Genomic DNA, 17913 nt, shown 5'->3' with positions numbered 1-17913 from the left:
TACATTTTGTTTGCATAGGTAGTGCAAATGACTTTCGAAAACACTGTAATCATTTGCAGCACGAACGCTTCAAATTATAGTTTCTGTGATTCCAGCACACTATATCGACGTAACCAATCGCTTCAAGAATGATGACGTAGTGTTTGCGCTGTTCCAAAAAGGACTCTTCACACTACTTGCAAGACGTTTTTTGCAACGACTAAAGGTCGCAAGAATACAAATAAATGTACAGCAGGATGAGTGCGCTTAAAATCACAGTTACTGGCACTTGAGCATATATCGTAGCCACTTTCGCAATAATTTCTATCGTGATGTATGCAGAATCACATTTCGTACCTAAACCTAGGAAATGATACAGGCTGTTCATCAGTTGTCCCAAACAGATAGGATAATTGGTGGGACAGCTGTTAAGAGATTCTGACGCGATCGTCAAAAGTTTTCGATTTATTGATTATTTGATATGTGGGGTGTAACGTCCCAAAACCACCATACCACTATGAGAGACGCCGTAGTAGAGGGTTCCGGAAATTTCAGCACCTGGAGTTCTTTAACGTGCACACATAGCTTAGCCCATGGGCCCACAGCAATTTTGCCTGCATTGAAAATACAGCCGCTGCAGCCGGGACTCAATCCCACGATCTGTGGACCGGCGGCTGAGTACTTTAAACACTAGACGACTTCGGCGGGGCTAAGAGAAAGTTAGGAAAATACCACTTATTACGAAAAGCGAATGCGAAGTATGCGAAAGGAAAGTTAACAAGACTTAATTCTTTCTTGAGTAAAACGTTACAAATATGATGCTGAACATGCGTGCAAACCCTACAAGTACACACTGTATGTTGAACATTTTCATATTTTTTATACGAGCCGTTGTTTGCATTTGCGTAACGACATAAAGAACAGTTGGGTTTTACCAGTATGACTAACACCAGAAACGGTAAGCTGAATTGGAGTGCTTGTGCTTGCGAGAATGGTAGCTCTTTGTACTTTTGTCAAACCAAGCATTTTCGATCATTCTGAAGGTTGCAGTCTTTATAATACTACACAATCATTGTTCAGATTTTAAAGAAACTGCAACTGTCGTGTTGGTACTGAGGAGTGATGTTATGGCGCCCTGTGAATCGCTGAAAAGAACCTATTTTTACGCGTCTGGTGCCGAGTTTATAAACCTCAGAGCATGCAGAATAGGAAGAGCTCAGCTCTTGTCAATAACATCGTGCACACAATTTAAATAATTTATGAATATATAGTTGTGGTTTAATAAAGGCTGTTGACGACGTTGTAATACTTGAGCCATCTGTATAAACGTGTATGTATTCTGGATACGGCATGCACATCTGACGAAACACCAGTTGTTGAGCAGCTTGGATGAAGACAAATCTTTTTCTGGTGATGCTATCTACTGACAATTCTATGCTTAGTATTGTACGCAGCCAGGAAGGAATAGTTAACCTCAGAGTTATGAAAGTCATTCTTTGGTAATCTATGTAGACTGTTTTGTATTTCTTCATTACCATTGCTTTTATTCCGTAGCAAAATTTTTAGTGCCAACGGGTGTTTTTGTGTTTCGTCTGCAAGCAGAAAAAATGACAGCATACTTCCGGTGTCCCCCTGACTGGAAATGGTGGTTGTCGAGTCTTTGCTATGGCAAGGCTACTGGAAGTAGCTCGTGGAACACCTAGGCAGACATAAAGTCTCCAAGCTAATAGTATTTGAAGTCGCTACTTTGAAGTTCAAGAAAGGCCGTGTAAGATTGCTGCAGAATATGCAATTTTTTTGTGTTTTGTGTTGACAGCATTGTGAACAGCGAGCATGGATAATACAGATCTGCCCCACGGTGTCCCAGGAATTCGGCGGAGTGTATTCACCAACATATTGACCTCGTTTTTGAGTTTTTTTGTGAGAGGTGCCCATGATAGCTGCTGATCCAGTACTACTCCAAGAAAGCGATGCTGTGTAACACTCATTAGTGGTTCTCTTTTTAAATTGAGATTGAAATTTTAACCTTTCTTCAGATGAACGGCAATACAGCTGTCCTAGCGCGCAACAGAACCATTGCTCTTTCTTATAAGAAAGAGTTAATATTATTTATACTGTCTTGAATTGCAATTTATTTGACTGAACGTTAGTCCCACATGCCTACATATACGCATATACTGCATGTAAAGAGTATTTCAACGGAGAATGCAGTCTTTTTCCTAAATCAGCCACACATGAAAAAGGGGGGAGTATGTTTCCTTGTGGCACACCCTGTCTGACGCCCTGTTCAGCACACTAAAGACCTGCTGGACAGTCCGAGTTCCAACATACTTAACCGAACGTCAGTGTGACTACTTGTGTCGAATGCCCTTTTGGTGTCTAAGAACACTGCAATCGTCAAACTACCACAGGTGCGTTCATGCTTCATATACGTTACTATGTCTAGTATTGCATCAATTGTGCATTTCTGCTTTCTTAAACCTGTTAAGTAGTTGGACAAGAAATCTGTTCTGCTGCACCACCACTGAAGTCGCGCATCAATCATTTTGTCCCCGTTACCTTACATAAATAACTTGTCATACTGATTGCGTGGAATGATTCAAGGCTCAAGGGCGTCTTAGCTCGTTTTAAGATCATAATGATGTGAGCGAGCATCCAAGACTTGGGTACGATTGCTCGTGTCAATGAATTGTTGTAAATATCTAAGAGAACGGCTGTGAGTGCTGGCCCAAGGTCCTTGGCATATTTTACGTAATGCTGTCCAGTGCAGAGACCGCTTTTTGACGACATAATACTATAGGACATTGCAGCTCACTTAACGTAAATAAAGGGTCTTCTTGAGAGCGCTGGGCCCAATAGCAAACACTAATTTGCTGGCTGGCTAACCCAACAGTATTATCCAGTAAGGCACGTTAAGATGAGCGGGGCTTACGGATAAGTTGCGAAATTCATGTGCAACCACAACTTCCCGTTTGTTCAAGGCTACGAAAAGAGCACAGAATAGGAAGCTCTGTGATACAGGGCCCCTAATTACCCGAAATACAAGCCAATTCTCGAAAGAGGCGTGTGCCGGAGATGGCGTGCAGCAGCCTTAGAAGAACTCAAATCCGTTGATGTAGGAAAGGGAGGCTTTATTTTACAAGTATGATGCCAGTTTGAGCCTACTAATCTTGGAAGACCCCGTTTTTTCTTTCGTGCTTGCTGGCGTTCATGATTTTCATCTGGTGGTCCGCCAGCCTTTGCGATAGGCTTATCATTCCTGGCCACGCAGTGAAGCTGGCCGCGCAGTTCTAGGCGCTACCACTTCCGGGCAGGTCATAATACAAAAGCACCTGTATTTGTCTACCACTAAAAAAAACGGACGTCGCCAGCTGGATGTTCTCTGAGAGATTCCGCAATGTTGATGCTGATTTGTCGTGTAATCATGAATTGTTTACTCTTCAAACTGATACTTGGTTTTGTGAAGCTTCTCTCTCCACTTAGTATGCACATCAAAGATCTCTTTTGCCGCCAGCTCACTGCTGTTGGCGATCGTGTCAATGGGCCTCTCAGTCTGTTGCTTTGCCACTTAAAATGCAGGCGCCTTTTTCCTAAACTGTCCCGCAAGGTCTTTTTGTCTAAATTGCTGCTCTGGTGGGAGGATTCGGTCACTTTCTCACCGATGCTCGAGGTATTATGATGGCATGCGTCTTCTTCGGCGAGCTGTAAGAAATACCCACGCAGCTACAACATAGCAGCTTGGTCTTGAATGTGCAATTGCTTAATGGCCCCTACTTCCTCGGGTGATTCCGGTAGGTGGATTTTCTAATTAGGCAGTCATTCATCACATGCGGTCATCTCCGGATACATGGATCTCTCCATATGTTCTGGCTGCTTGCTTCATTCTCCAAATTCATTCTGGTGCATCTCCTCAGCCATCTTCTGTTGAATCTTGCGCACCAAAGGGATTGCATGCCGTAGCCTTTCTTCTACTGCAGTCAGCAGCGGTCGCCCCTCGTAAAACACCTGAATAAAGTGATGTGCTTGTGACTCGTACTGTATCACCAAGTCTCGCCGAGAAGCTTACTGCACGACTTCTTCAAGTTTACATTCGAATTTTTCGCGATGTCATTGCTCCTCTGAAAACAGAAATTGAAGTTTTGTTATCTTGGTCGCTTAGTCGCTCTGTCCCCGTTCGCGGTTCGTTATCTCTTCACGCAACACTAAACGCAACTATATCATCTTGGTTTCCGGCGATGCTGCCGGCTCCATGTTCGTGTACACTTTATATTGACACGTTGCAGCATCTTTCCCGTGTATGACCCGTTTGCGGTTGTCATGAATTGCAGTCTTCTTGTAAGTCTTTTCTGCAATTGCAGATGTGATAATAAGGGCAGTCGAAACATCATCTTCAGAGGTTTTGTTTCAAGTCGTATAGCAGAAGAGCTTGCCTCTTCTCGGTCATCAACTTCTGATGACTTCCTTAGTTCCGACGCCTTTGCACTTATTTTATTTGAGTGTTCCTTCAGTTTGTTCACATGGTTTTTGGTGAGGCCTTGGTGGGGGGTTCGAGTAATCATCCGTGAACCACACAAGCTGAAGGCATGTCGGCCTTTACAATTCAAGCAAAAGACTCTTCGTTTGCAGTCACGCGTCGTGTGGCCTTTCGTTGTTCACGTAAAACAATGTTTATTGCTGGACAGCACTTGTTTCTTCTGTGTCAAGGACATGTCAGTAGGCTTCCGTGGAGTGTTGCTTCGGTGTGCGAAACACACAATTATTTTTTTCACCTTCGAGATCTCCGGAGGATTTCGTCAGCAGAACAGATGAAGTCGGGTAGTCCCATCTGTCACTTCGGGCTGGCTGGCTCGAAGAATGTTGATGACCACTGTCTCGCCTGCTGCTATCCTTATAGTCACTCTTCTTCAGGCTTTCTTGTTTGATTGAGAGGAAGGTCAGCAGATGTTTGAGCCCCGAAGGATCAGCAGCATGGTCCGTAGCCCCTTGTGCAGCACAGGTATGGTGATAAGAGACCACAACGTCTCGGGACAATGTTCTAAGTGTGATGCTATAAGACCAGCCACCGCTGAAGCAGCGTCCCCTTTCAAAAACTGCCGCTAATAATAGAACTTCTCCGTCGTTGTCAGGGTGGCGTTGTTATGAACAAGCTGGGTAAACTTCTCCCAGAACTCCTTCAATTTACGAACATCTCCAGAAAAGGGCGCAGTCGTCAGCTTTGAAAACTTGCTTTCCATTTTGTCACATGGTGTAGCGACCGTATGTGTAGCCATCACCAATCCATCTGCTGCTTGTGTACTTGAAGTGCGTGCATGCCTGCTGTGTAGCTCGGGCAGGATACGCGTCACGCTGTCCTCGTATTCTAGAATTGTATTGTACTCAATTTCGAAGTCCTCATCTGAGATGAGATTTTCCAATTCAGAGATGACCTTCTTCGGCTCGTCGTTGTTCGTTTTCAGCCTCTCGTAGATGGAGCCAAGCTGCTCACGCGTCGCGGATTTATTGCGAAATAGGCACTTGCCTGATTGATTATCCGGCTGTTCAGAGCTCATCACAATGTCCGCTTCGCCTTGATCTTCTTCATGTCTTTCATGGCACTCGTAGCCGTCGAGCGGTCAATCCTGGGTCGATCAGAACCAAAATTGTGGGGTGATATGGCGTGGAGTAGCCTTAGAAGCACTCAAATCCGTCGATGTAGTTAAAAGAGGCTCTATTTCACAAGTATGAAGCCAGTTTGACCCGACTAATGATGATTATGATGATGATGATGATGATGAGGAAAAGCTTTTTGGTTTGCTGGCACTCGCCCACAAAGGGGGTTCGGCCAAGGACCAGGCGGCAGGATCATCAAGTTAGTTACTTATGCATTTATATCGTTAAATAGAACTTCAGTATCATAGAGGACCACGTTTTTTTCTCTCGTGCTTGCTGGCGCTTCAATCTCTGGTGGTCCGCAAGCCGTCGCAAAAGAATTACAGGTGTGTGGGGAGAGAACATGCTATAAAATCATGCCAGCACTGTTTACCTAACTTTTCTAACTGTCTGCGCACTACACAGTCAATTTTCTGTGCATTGTTGTATGCTTCTAAACTTCCGCGCCGTTGATATGCCCTTTTGGAAGGTCGTCTGATAGCACTTAGATGTTCATAGTCTGAATGAACAGCAGCATTGTGTTCAGAATCCGGAATTTTCATACATTTATTCGGTTTATCCTGCAAAAACTCAGTAAAGCTTTGAACTATCGCAAGTTCACTAATATGGTTGGTTAGGCGGTACTGAAATGCTTTCTATTTCGTCAGTTGGGTGTAGCGCCTGATGTCATCATCACGGAAGTAGGAGTGATTATTAGAGTGGAGAAATGATCACTCCCATGTGTTTCCAGATCGATTGTCCATCCCACAGCATTCACTAGATTTTGGGAACACATAGTAAAAACTATGCAACTCGAGCAATTATATTCACGGAGAAAAGTTAGGGAACCATCATTTAATATAGTCGAATCGCATTTATCTGCGGCGCACCAACAACGTTCTCACGTGCATCAAATTGATCAGTACCCCAGATTATGTTGTGCGCAATAAAATCTCCACATACAAATCTATAATTATTAGAAATATTGAAGATATTTGTTAGCTCTTTCACCGAATTACGGCTTGAAGGTTGTAGGTAAATAATACTCACTGTTATGTTCTGCTCACCAAAGGATACTTTACAAGTTGCGAATTCCGGAAAGTCCAAATCATTTGAGTGAACTTTGTAAAAAGGTAGGTCTTTTCTGACACACACTTGTTCTCTGCTAGGACCACTTCGACGAGATGACTTATATATAACGAAGGGGGAAATTGTCATTCCTGTCTCTTGAATGCTATGTATTAGAAAGATATATTTTAAAAGACGTTTACGGAAGTCTGCACACTTCCTTCGAAGACTGCTGGCATTCCACTGCAATACAGAGATATTTTCATAGCGCCTACTTATATTGTCGCGGTACAGCGCGACCAAAGGCAGATAAACGCTGACACAGTGACTCTCAGCAGCCGAACAGCAAGATCGCCTTTGTTATCTTTGATCAGCCAGAGCTTCACTACCTGGTGTCCGCCAAATCCCCTTATCGTCGTTTTGGTCCACCAGTACACACGCATCATTTGCCCCCCTCTAAATGAGCATCGCCCCGATGCTAAACCAGTAGAGCAGTTTTTTTTTGTCTGTTCTTTAAGAAGTGTCTTGCGCAGTCACTACCTTTCGTAAGGCTTCATGTGCACAACGTGAACTAGTTCAGGATGGTGCTGGCGAACCCTCGTACTATATGAACTGTCGGGGACGACCTCATAAGTAACATCACTCAGTTGTCGCAGCACTAGATATGGCCCAAAGTATCTCCTTAGGAGCTTTTGAGAGAGTCCTCGTTTTCGTATGGGCGTCCAAACCCATACTCTGTCGCCGGTCTGGTAAACGACTGTTCTGCGGCGAGAATTGTAGCGGCTCGCGTCGTACTCTTGTTGATGCTGGATTCGCAGGCGTGCTAGTTGCCTTGCTTCTTCCGCTCATTCTGTAAACATCTCGGCTTCCGGTTCGATGTCGTCGCATTCATGCGCTAGCATCGCATCTAACATGGTTCGTACTTCCCTTCCGTGAATTAAGCTGAACGGGGTCATCCGGGCTGTTTCTTGCTTGGCAGTGTTGTACGCAAACGTGATATATGGCAAGAATTTGTCCCAATTTTCGTGCTCGACGTCTACGTACATTGAAAGCATGTCTTCAATTGTTTTGTTCAGACGCTCTGTAAGCCCGTTCGTTTGCGGGTGGTAGGCGGTTGTCTTACGATGGGTTGTTCGACTCAGCATGAGGACTTGTTCCAAAAGAGTTACCGTAAATGCGGTTCCTCTGTCTGTGATTACGACGCTTGGTGCACCATGCTGCAGGACAACGTTCTCGATGAAAAATTGTGCCACCTCCGCTGCTGTACCTCTCAGGATAGCCTTTGTTTCTGCATAACGGGTAAGGTAATCAGTCGCGACAATAACCCAGCGGTTCCCAGCAGTAGAAGTAGGAAGTGGGCGCAAAATATCCATGCCAATCTGGTTGAATGGTGTTCTTGGGACCTGCACGGGGTGCAGGAGGCCAGCTGGTTTAGTCGGCGGTGACTTCTGTCGCTGGCAGTCGAGGCATGTACGAACATGTTGTTTTACGGCTATGGTCAGTCTTGGCCAGAAGTAGCGCTGCCGTACTCTGGCCAACGTTCTTTTGTAACCTAAGGGGCCTGAAGTCACCTCGTTGTGGCATGCTTCGAGTACTTCGGAGCGAAGGGGTGCTGAGATGACGTGCAAATACGCAGATCCTGTCGTAGAGAAGTTTCTTTTGTATAGTACTCCGCCCCGTAAGCAAAATAATGACAGTACTCTTATGAAAACAGTTGGTGCTTCTGAGATCTTCCCTCCAGGTAATTAATTAGGGCAAGTAACTCAGGGTCGCCACGTTGTTGCTGTGCAATAGCGGTTGAGTCAAGCAGACCGAGGAATGCTGTTTCCTCCTCATCGGATAGAGTTGCAGATTCAATGGGTGAACGGGATAGACAGTCGGCGTCCATGTGGCGGTTCCCTGACTTGTGTACGACAGTCATGTCGTACTCCTGCAGCCTCAGACTCCAACGCGCTAATTTCCTGCTGGGATCTTTAAGATTTGTCAACCAACACAGTGAATGGTGTTCGCTGATGACTTTGAAAGGGCGGCCGTATAAATACGGGCGAAATTTTGCGACCGCCCATACCACGGCGAGGCATTCCTTCTCAGTCGTGGAGTAATTAGTCTCGGCGCGTGTTAGTGTTCGTCTTGCATAGGTGAATACTCTTTCTGTGCCCTCTTGCAGCTGCACAAGCACAGCTTCCAAAGCAATATTGCTAGCATCAGTGTGTAGCATAGTTGGGGCTTTCTCATCAAAGTGGCCAAGCACTGGAGGCGTCTGTAGTCGCTGGCGGAGGTTCTTAAAAGCAGCTTCCTCTTCGTTGCTCCATTGGAAAGCAACGTCTTCTCTCGTGAGGCGGGATAACGGAGATGCGATGCTTGCGAAGTCTGCGATGAATCGCCTATAATACGCACATAGTCCGAGGAATCGTCGGACAGCCTTCTTATCAGTCGGCACCGGGAACTGTGCAACAGCTGCGATCTTTTCGGGATCAGGACGAACGCCTGCGTGACTGACAACGTGGCCAAGAAATTGCAGCTCTTCATAGCAAAAGTGGCACTTTTCAGGCTTCAACGTCAAGCCCGCAGACCGTATGGCTTTTAAAACTGCCTCGAGTCTTTTAAGGTGCTGGTCAAATGTTGAGGCGAAAACTACGACATCATCAAGGTAGACCGAGCAGGTTTTCCACTTCAACCCAGAAAGTACGGTATCCATAAGTCTTTCAAAGGTAGCAGGCGCTGAACATAAACCAAAGGGCAAGACATTTAATTCATATAAGCCATCTGGTGTCACAAAAGCAGTCTTCTCGCGGTCTCTTGGGTCTACCTAGATTTGCCAATACCCACTCCTTAAGTTCATCGATGAAAAGTAACGAGCGTGTCGAAGTCTGTCGAGAGAGTCATCTATACGAGAAAGTGGATACGCATCTCTCTTTGTCACCTGATTGAGTTTTCAGTAATCTACACAGAAGCGCAGGCTGCCGTCTTTTTTTTAACGAGGACTACAGGTGATGCCCAGGGGCTGTTTGAGGGCAGATTGACGTCATCTTCTAGCATTTTGTCGACTTGCTCTTGTATCACTTCGCGTTCCTTTGCAGCCACGCGATAGGGGTTTTGGTGAATTGGTCTTGCCATGTCCTCGGTAATTATCCGATGCTTGGATAGAGGCGTGCGGCCAACTCTTGATGTTGTCGAAAAGCAGTCTTTGAATTCGGCCAGCAGCTCAAGAGGCCTCTTTCGCTCGTCCTTAGGCAAAGTAGTGCTAACGTCGAGAACTGGTGTTGAATCAAGTTTTGGCGCCTCGTCGACTACTGCCAAGCAGCCTTCTGCGTCTGTGATATCGTCGAAGTAAGCGACGGCCATGCCTTTTGGAAGGTGCCGGCGCTCATCACTAAAATTTGTCAGAAGCAAGTCCGTGCGTCCAGCGACGACACTGACGATACCTCTTGCGACGGAAATGCCGTGTGTGAGGAGAAGCGAGGTTATTCGGTCTGCTACTCCATCGCCGTCAAACTGGACAGCGGCTGCCACAGAAACAAGCGTGCATGACTGAGGAGGGAGAACCACATCGTCATCAGTTAGACGCAATTGGTTTGGTCGCACCTGTGTACAATCAGGTGCGCCTGAACTGTTGCGGAATGTGATCAAACTGTCTGGGATATTGATGACGGCGCCGTACTCTCATAAGAAGTCCAAACCATGAATTGAATCCTTGCAGCATGCGGCGAGAACGACGAACGACGCAACGAAAGAAGAACCTCCTATGTCAATTCTCGCTGTGCATCTTCCAGAGGACATCAATAACTGACCACCTGCCGTCCTTATTTAAGGGCCTGTTCATGGCGTCTTCACTTTCTTGAGGTGTATGGCGTGGTCCTGACTGATAATAGAAAAGTCGGCACCGGTGTCGACTAAGGCTGTTACTTTCTGGCCGTCAAGAAAAACACTCAGGTTAGCGCTCACAATATCGTCGCTCTCACGTCTTGTCGGATTTACAGCGTCGTGTAATGGGAGCTTTTTGTCATCATCTTCATGGTCTGCAACCTTACCCCCGGAAGTCGCCGCCCTCAGTTTCCCCGGCGCGGGCTGGATGACCTTCTTGCGTTAAGGTCCGTGGAGGTACGTCGGTGTGACGAAGGTGTATGAGCGGGAGAAGGAGAGCGGGATCGACGTCCCAAACCTGGCGGGCCGGTAGCTATTGCCTCCTCGTCAGAAGTACGGTATTCGTAAAAGTAGGAACGGGCTCCATGGAAAGAGGCGTCCTCCCGGCGAGGTATGTATACTTCGTTCGCACGTCGATCGTCAGACCATGTTCGAAGATGGCGGAACGAATCACTGCGGTGCCAGCAATAACGGGCAATATGACCTGCACCTCCGCAGTTAAAGTACAGTGGACGTCGATCGATTGTGCGCCATGCGTCCGTTCTTCGGAGCGGTGGACGTCTGAACCTCCCTTCTTGCGGCGATGTCCATGGTGCTGCTGTGGACGCCTGGTGGTACGTCGGTTGGCTTGGCGGTCGGCTCAGGGTCTGTTCTTGCGGCGGTGACCAAGGGGCCGTCGGCACTGGGTGATATGGCGGCGATGTAACAGATGGTGAACGTCGCAGAGCATCGGCATAGCTCATGGGACGGTGCTCGTCACTAGGACCAGCGGTAGAAAATGCATGGCAGATTTCGTCGCGTACCAGTTCAGCGATGGACGCAACGGGGGTTTGAGCAACTGGATTTTGGAACTTTTGCAGTTATTCGCGAACTATCTCCCTAATGAGGTCTCGCAGGGAGCTTTGATCCTCAGATATGGCGGCAGCATTGATTGGGGTGCTGCTAGACATTCGATGATACTGCCTGCATCGTTGATGGAGGGCCCGCTCGATAGCCGTAGCCTCCTTGATGAAGTCAACGACGGTACTTGAAGGGTGGCGCAGTAGTCCGGCGAAAAGTTGCTCCTTTACGCCGCGCATGAGGTAGGTCAACTTCCTATTTTCACTCATGTTCTGGTCATCTCGACGAAAAAGGCGAGTCATATCTTCAGCAAACATAGTAACGCTTTCATGGGGTTTTTGAACCCGTATCTCCAACAGCTGCTGCGCACGGTCGCGTCGATCGACAGGGGTGAACGTATCGACAAGCTGTTTTCGGAAGTCGCCCCAAGTTAACAGACTGCCTTCTCTGTTGTCTTACCAAATTTTCGCACCGCCGTCAAGGTAGAAATAGGCGCGTGAAAGTTTTTCTTGTTCAGGCCACAGATTATTCTTGGCGACACGCTCATAGTGCTCAAGCCAGTCGTCCACGTCTTCATGGGCGCCGCCACTAAAGTGATCGGGAACCACCGGTTGAAAGATAGTTACCCGTGAAGGCTGTGTTGGCGGGAGGCCTTGAGGCGCCAGTTGCGGACTGGCGTTGGCCATTTGGAGAGGTAATCGGCATTTGCGAGGTTCCGTGGAAGGAGTAAACTCTGGAGCGAGGCTTATCAGCCGGCGACTGAACCGGTGCACGGGAGTTGCAATGAGTGACAATGCGTCCGAGCTAGATGAACGGCTCCCAGTGCGAGTATGGAGCATTAGGTAGGGTTGCGCCCCAGCACTTCCACCAGTGTCGTGGTACAGCGCGAACCAAAGGCAGATAAACGTTGACACAGCGACTCTCAGCAGCAGAACAGCAAGATCGCCTTCTTTATCTTCGATCAGCCAGAGCTCCACTACCTGGTGTCCGCCAAATCCCCTTATCGTCGTTTTGGTCCACCAGTACACACGCATCAATATGTTACTTATCGCAGGTTCAACCCAAATTATTGATGCAATAGTGCTTCCAGAGGTAGCAGGTAGGTTGTTTGCTTCCAGTGGAGCAGACAGGGTTGCTTTAAGTGCTGCGAAAAGCATTGATAGAATCGATTGCATGACTGATGCAGATACACGGTCACCATTGCATGGTTTTGTTTCTGAGGCTTTCTGAGAGTGACGTCATGTTTAGGTGTAGCGTGGGCGAACACTGGCACTCTCAATTCTGATACTATGCGTCTGAGGTCGCGCGGGCGTTCGCAGCTTCGACGCGTAGGTTTAAGTACTTGAATGCACTTGTCGTGAGTCGTCTCTCGGGTATGCTCTTCGCGGTTCTTTTGGTGTGTTTCTTGGCTGTTGTTGTGGTGCGCGCATAGGTAGATCACGTACAGGATGAAAAACATCAAAGTTTGGAGAAGGTTCATTGGGGCAAAATTTATTGCGTGGATAGGCTCATGCTGGTGTGTTTTCGCAACAGTTTTACTTTGCGGGCAGCTTAAATATGACGCAGCATGATTACCTCCACATTTGCACATTTAGACTCAAGAACTGGCTTACAATCCTCATGGTGGTGATCTGAACAGATCTTGCACTGGCGAGTGTTACAGCAGCTTTTCGCCATGTGCCCGAATCGACGGCATTTCTGCTAGACCGAAGTGCTAGAGCAACATATTCCCCACATGGTGACTGGTGAATACTAAGTAGATTCTTCATTGAATCGGGCGGTCATCTCGGAAAGTCAGAATTACTGTGTGAAGTGGACGCGACGTTGCTGCTCCGTTTTCCTCACTATAAAAAATTATTGGCCGTCGCGCCGATATAACCCCTGCATCTGTCAAGTATTTCTGGAGTTGTTCATCTGAATAGTGCAGAGGCGCACGCTGTACTTTCCCAACGTTCTGAGTGTATGACTCTGGCATAAAAGGCTTAACTTCCAAGCTGCCTAGGTTCAAATGCATCAGAAGACGCTTTGCTGAAGCTAAGAAAACAACACCGATACTGAAGCTGCCATATCTCTGGTCATTATGAATGACAATGCTTTTTATTTAACAGCGGAAGCTACTTCTGCTTACACTAAATGGGGCCTCGTTTTCCAGAAATGAGCACCTTCAACTATTGGACGAAGGAATACTGGCATGCGTTCTGCTCGCATTCTCTTATGCGTAACCAACGTGAATGGTTCATCTTCGCCCATGTCTTTTTAATCATTTATGTTATAAGTTGACATTTTATCGTCAAAATTAATATCTTCTGAGCACAATTTCTTGCTCTCAGATTCATCGTCATTCATTACTGATGAGCTCGTTGGAGCCGTTTCTCTGTTATGAATGAGAAAACGTGCCGGCTTTTTAATGTTTTGTCACGCCTGTAAGCTCCTAGGTTTTTCACAGTGTCCTGTAGTATCACTCATTAGAATTGACACACTTGGACAAGCTTACCGCTTGTGGAAATTGCTACCAACCACTGTAGTGATCACGTACTAGCCAAGTCTTCGAAAAACGAACTTCGTACCTGAAAGGCGCTGAGCTCTCGGAGTCTTCACCCGACGTCAAGTTGGCACACCAAGGATAGAGAAATGGACGTCAGCGTAACAGTCCAAGGAAGGAAATAAAAAAAATCTAACACTGCACAGAAGCAATGACCGAACAGAGCCTTCTGTATGGTTCCTAAATATTTTAGTCTTCTTTTGTGTTGTGTTGTTGTTCGCATTGCTACGACCTTGAGCCGAAATTTTGAATTGTTTATTTTGTGATGGCCAGCATTGGGTCTCACTCCTTTATAGGCCAATGCGCCATTCTTTTTATTATTTTTATTTACGTAATAAAAATACATAGCTCAATTTTCAAAGTTCTACGCGCGCTTTGACTTCAAGGTTTCGCCGCCATATATTTGCACATGAGCTGCAGCGACATCACCAGATATTGAGGACCTTGCTCAAACAGAAGGCGCGAAAACTTATCATAAAGGAGTCAAGTACCCAAGACAATTTTCTACCACCACTAGGTCAAGAAAGTAACCAAATTGGCGCTAAATAGCGAAATCTGCCAACTCTGGGCTAATACAAGTAATGAACTTTTTGGAAATGATTTCCAATAACTCGTCTTTCAAATATTTTTACTGATTCATTCAGTTTTGTTCAGTTAAATATTTTTCAGCTTACAGCAAAGTGCGCAAAGCGCAGTCCTCATATTTGATAAAGCTAAAGCAAACTTTTTCAGTTCTGAGCAAGCTTATTTTAATAAGTGTATGTTGGTAAAATACTTACGGATATAAATTTCAATCGATATTTAAAGAATATACTTAGAATAAAAGCGAGAGTCAGATGGCAGCAATAAGAGAATATTTTGTACGTTCATAATTTCGAGACCCCCCTTTCCTTGTTATTGTCAAGAAACTCCCACGTACTTGTAGGTGTTCTAGACGCTATTTGGTCGCAGTCTAGATTGATCAACGTTGCGAATATTTTCAACTAAGAAAGCAGTGGGACGACTCACTATCTCCTTGCAAGATAAGAAGGAGTTTTAGCTTGTACGTATACTTACTTACGTTAACGTAATACCGGATACCGGTTTGCGTTTACCGTCATACCAGAACGGATCCTTTTCAACGTTTTAGCTCCTCATGCGTTAAATTTACGTACTACATAAACGCGTATACCTTTACGTTTTCGCAAACCATGAATGGTCATGCTAACTGCATATAAACTGCAATTACCTTACACATGAGTGAACCACCAAGGTGGCGAAATTTCTAGACGTTCGTTTATCGAGTGCAGTATCCTCGTATGCGCAAAAGGATGAAAAATACAAGGATACTGCAACGATGGCATTGACATCTTGTGGCATTTCGTGCAACCACAGTCATGAACATGTTAGCTTACGTGTATTCTTTTTGGGGTGGAAATGGGTAAAAAGGTAACTCATTTGTAATAACACCACTGCGCAGATTTCAGCAGACGTACACTACGGTGTTTTTGCAATTACAATAATGTGGTTACCAGGTTCACTATTGCCCCGCTAGAAGGTGCCACCTATCCAGCTTGTTGGAAGTTTTCACTTTTTCGGCGTCTATGTCCTAAGTCATTCTAGCTCTGGTAATCCGACTGAAACAATGTAATGGCTATTGGAACTTGCACTTCGGCTTATTTCAACTCAATGGTCAAGTCCACGCAATGCGGACACCACGAGTTTCTACGAACGAAGGTGAATTTGCGAGATAGGGCGGGACACGTAAAGCCTATATGGCGGGAAACGTAAAGGTTTACGTTGTGTAAATACCCGCGCATGCGTAGATTCTATCCGGTATCCGGTAATATAGTAATGTAAAGAAGTATACGTACAAGCTAAAAGCCCCTAGTTGCTCAAGACTTGACACGAGTTCTCCTTTTGTGTATAACATAAAGATTTGACAGAGGCATGTAGAAAACATCATTCACACTTTTCATGCATTTCCTACTGATGTGCTGTCCAGGCGGCGTTCAAAGCAATGCATCGATATCTTCAGGACGAATTGCTTGCGCCTGATGTATAAAAAGTATCCAGTTTGGCGAACAAGCCTGCCACTTTGCACGACCGCAGATTATGCTGCGAAGAAAAAGCGTGCGGCATTACTTATAGGCTTCGCAGTCCACAATTCAAACAGAACCGCATTAATGAAATATAGGCACACGGTTTGTGAAAATTGAATTCGTGATATCGGCCACTTATGTCTAGATATGCATGCCTACCATAGAGAAAGGTTCTATATGAAGATTGGTCACATGAGTCTTTCGCGGCCCAGCGAGAAAGAGTCTGACCAATCGCTAGATGGCGTACACATGCTCGCTTCTACTTATTTTTCAAGACATCTAATAGCCACCTCGGAAGGACGACAGGAACCCAAGATTGGCATCAAGTTTTTGTGAAGAAAAATTATTGATTTATGCGATTTTTCACAAATCCGTCTGGATAGTGTCCGGCGGAGGACGTTTATCGGTTTGCCACAAAAATTCGTAAAGTCAGAACAGAAAGTGTTGTCTCTCTGCATTTATTTTGCACAAAGCGTGCAAATTCATGTGCTTTCGATGCACTCTATATTTATTCACTGTGTGGAAACATGGGTGCGCAGCCTAGAAGTAACGACACTCGCCTTTGGAGCATGAGGCTACAGGTTCAAATCGCAGCATTGGAAAAAAAATTATTTTATCCATGTTGAAGACATCCATGGGTCTGAGCAGTTGGCGCTGAAAGCAGCGAAGTAGCTTAGCCACAAGGCCCCTATGGGAGTGTCCGCTCTTTACAAACGTTTTTCTATGTGCCTACAGAGGAAAGTGTGCAAGCATCATATCGCTCCGGCATGTGAAAACTGTATTTTCAGTGCTTGTTGCATAGAGCAATATTTCAGTATGAAAAGTCGTATGCGCAGCAGAAAACTAGAAACACAAATAGATTTACTTGCACATTCCGGGGGATGACCACTTTTCTCGTATTTTTAAAGATCTATCTATATACGCATCACGCATAGCGGCAGAGTAACCTGGACTCAAAATTTAGGAGTGGGTATGTCTGAATAACAATCACGTAAACAATCTCGATGTTAAAAGACTGTAATACATTTTTGAGATATGCAACTCTGCGTGGCACATGAATATTCAATTAACTTTTTTACAGAACCACTGCTGTGTTCTCTTTGGGCGAAGTATGATTATATAAAACACGTGGACAATTCAACAATGACTTATTTTAATAGAGTTTGCCAAAACCCAATCTACTGCGGGTACCAAATTAATGCCCGAAAGAAGACAAATAAAACCTGTCTCATGAAGTAAACATGTCATGTTAAGGTATGGGGAACTTCCGAAATTGAAATGCGCTCACCGAAACGAAAACCTGCTTCGGACAGGTGAGCGTTGCTAAAGAAGTTCTCCGGACAGTCCATTTACCTTTTCCTTCTAGATTGATTGATACGTGTGGTTTAACGCTTCAAAACCACCATAAAAATATGAAACAAGCCATAGTAAAAGGCTCCAAAAAATATCGACTACCTGGGGTTCTTTAACGTGCACCCAAATCTTAAGCACGCACACCTACAGCATTTTCGCCTCCATTAAAAATGCAGCCGCTTCTGGCGGGGTTCAATCCCGTGACCTGCAGGCCACCAGCCGAAAACTTTATCCACTGGACCTACGCTAGGAGCCCCTCCTAGGTAAGTCGCGAAGAATGGGGGCTCATTCTAAGATTTTCATTTATTGTAATTGAAAATAATTTGTATAACGTGGTATCTTCGATCATAAAGCAAATGAGCCCAAGGTAATAATTTAGAGCCACAAGAGATGCATGTTTGTGTTACAATTAGATGTTTACTGCGAACGGTCGCTATTGCCAGCTTCATAGCAAGTATAACTGTACTGGAGTCAGCTTGAAAGTTTACTGTTTAAAATTGTCAAACTATTTTTCACTGCGGTTGTCGTGTCCCCCTCACATGAAGGAACACAAAAAAA

The 17913-nt window shown here is 45.5% G+C and overlaps 1 long non-coding RNA gene across 1 annotated transcript in view; it reads left to right on the top strand.

Annotated features, from left to right (window-relative positions):
- Nucleotides 1–17170, top strand: part of LOC142766973 (uncharacterized) — a 34934-nt gene extending 17764 nt beyond the window's left edge. Inside the window, exon 3 of the long non-coding RNA XR_012884692.1 lies at nucleotides 17084–17170. This is a non-coding gene — a long non-coding RNA (uncharacterized LOC142766973). The remainder of the gene's footprint in view (nucleotides 1–17083) is intronic.
- The last annotated feature ends 743 nt before the right edge of the window (nucleotides 17171–17913 follow it).

The sequence above is a fragment of the Rhipicephalus microplus genome, chromosome 7, assembly GCF_043290135.1.
Source record: "Rhipicephalus microplus isolate Deutch F79 chromosome 7, USDA_Rmic, whole genome shotgun sequence".
Lineage (NCBI taxonomy): Eukaryota > Metazoa > Arthropoda > Arachnida > Ixodida > Ixodidae > Rhipicephalus > Rhipicephalus microplus.
This window is presented reverse-complemented; position numbering and strand designations above follow the sequence as displayed.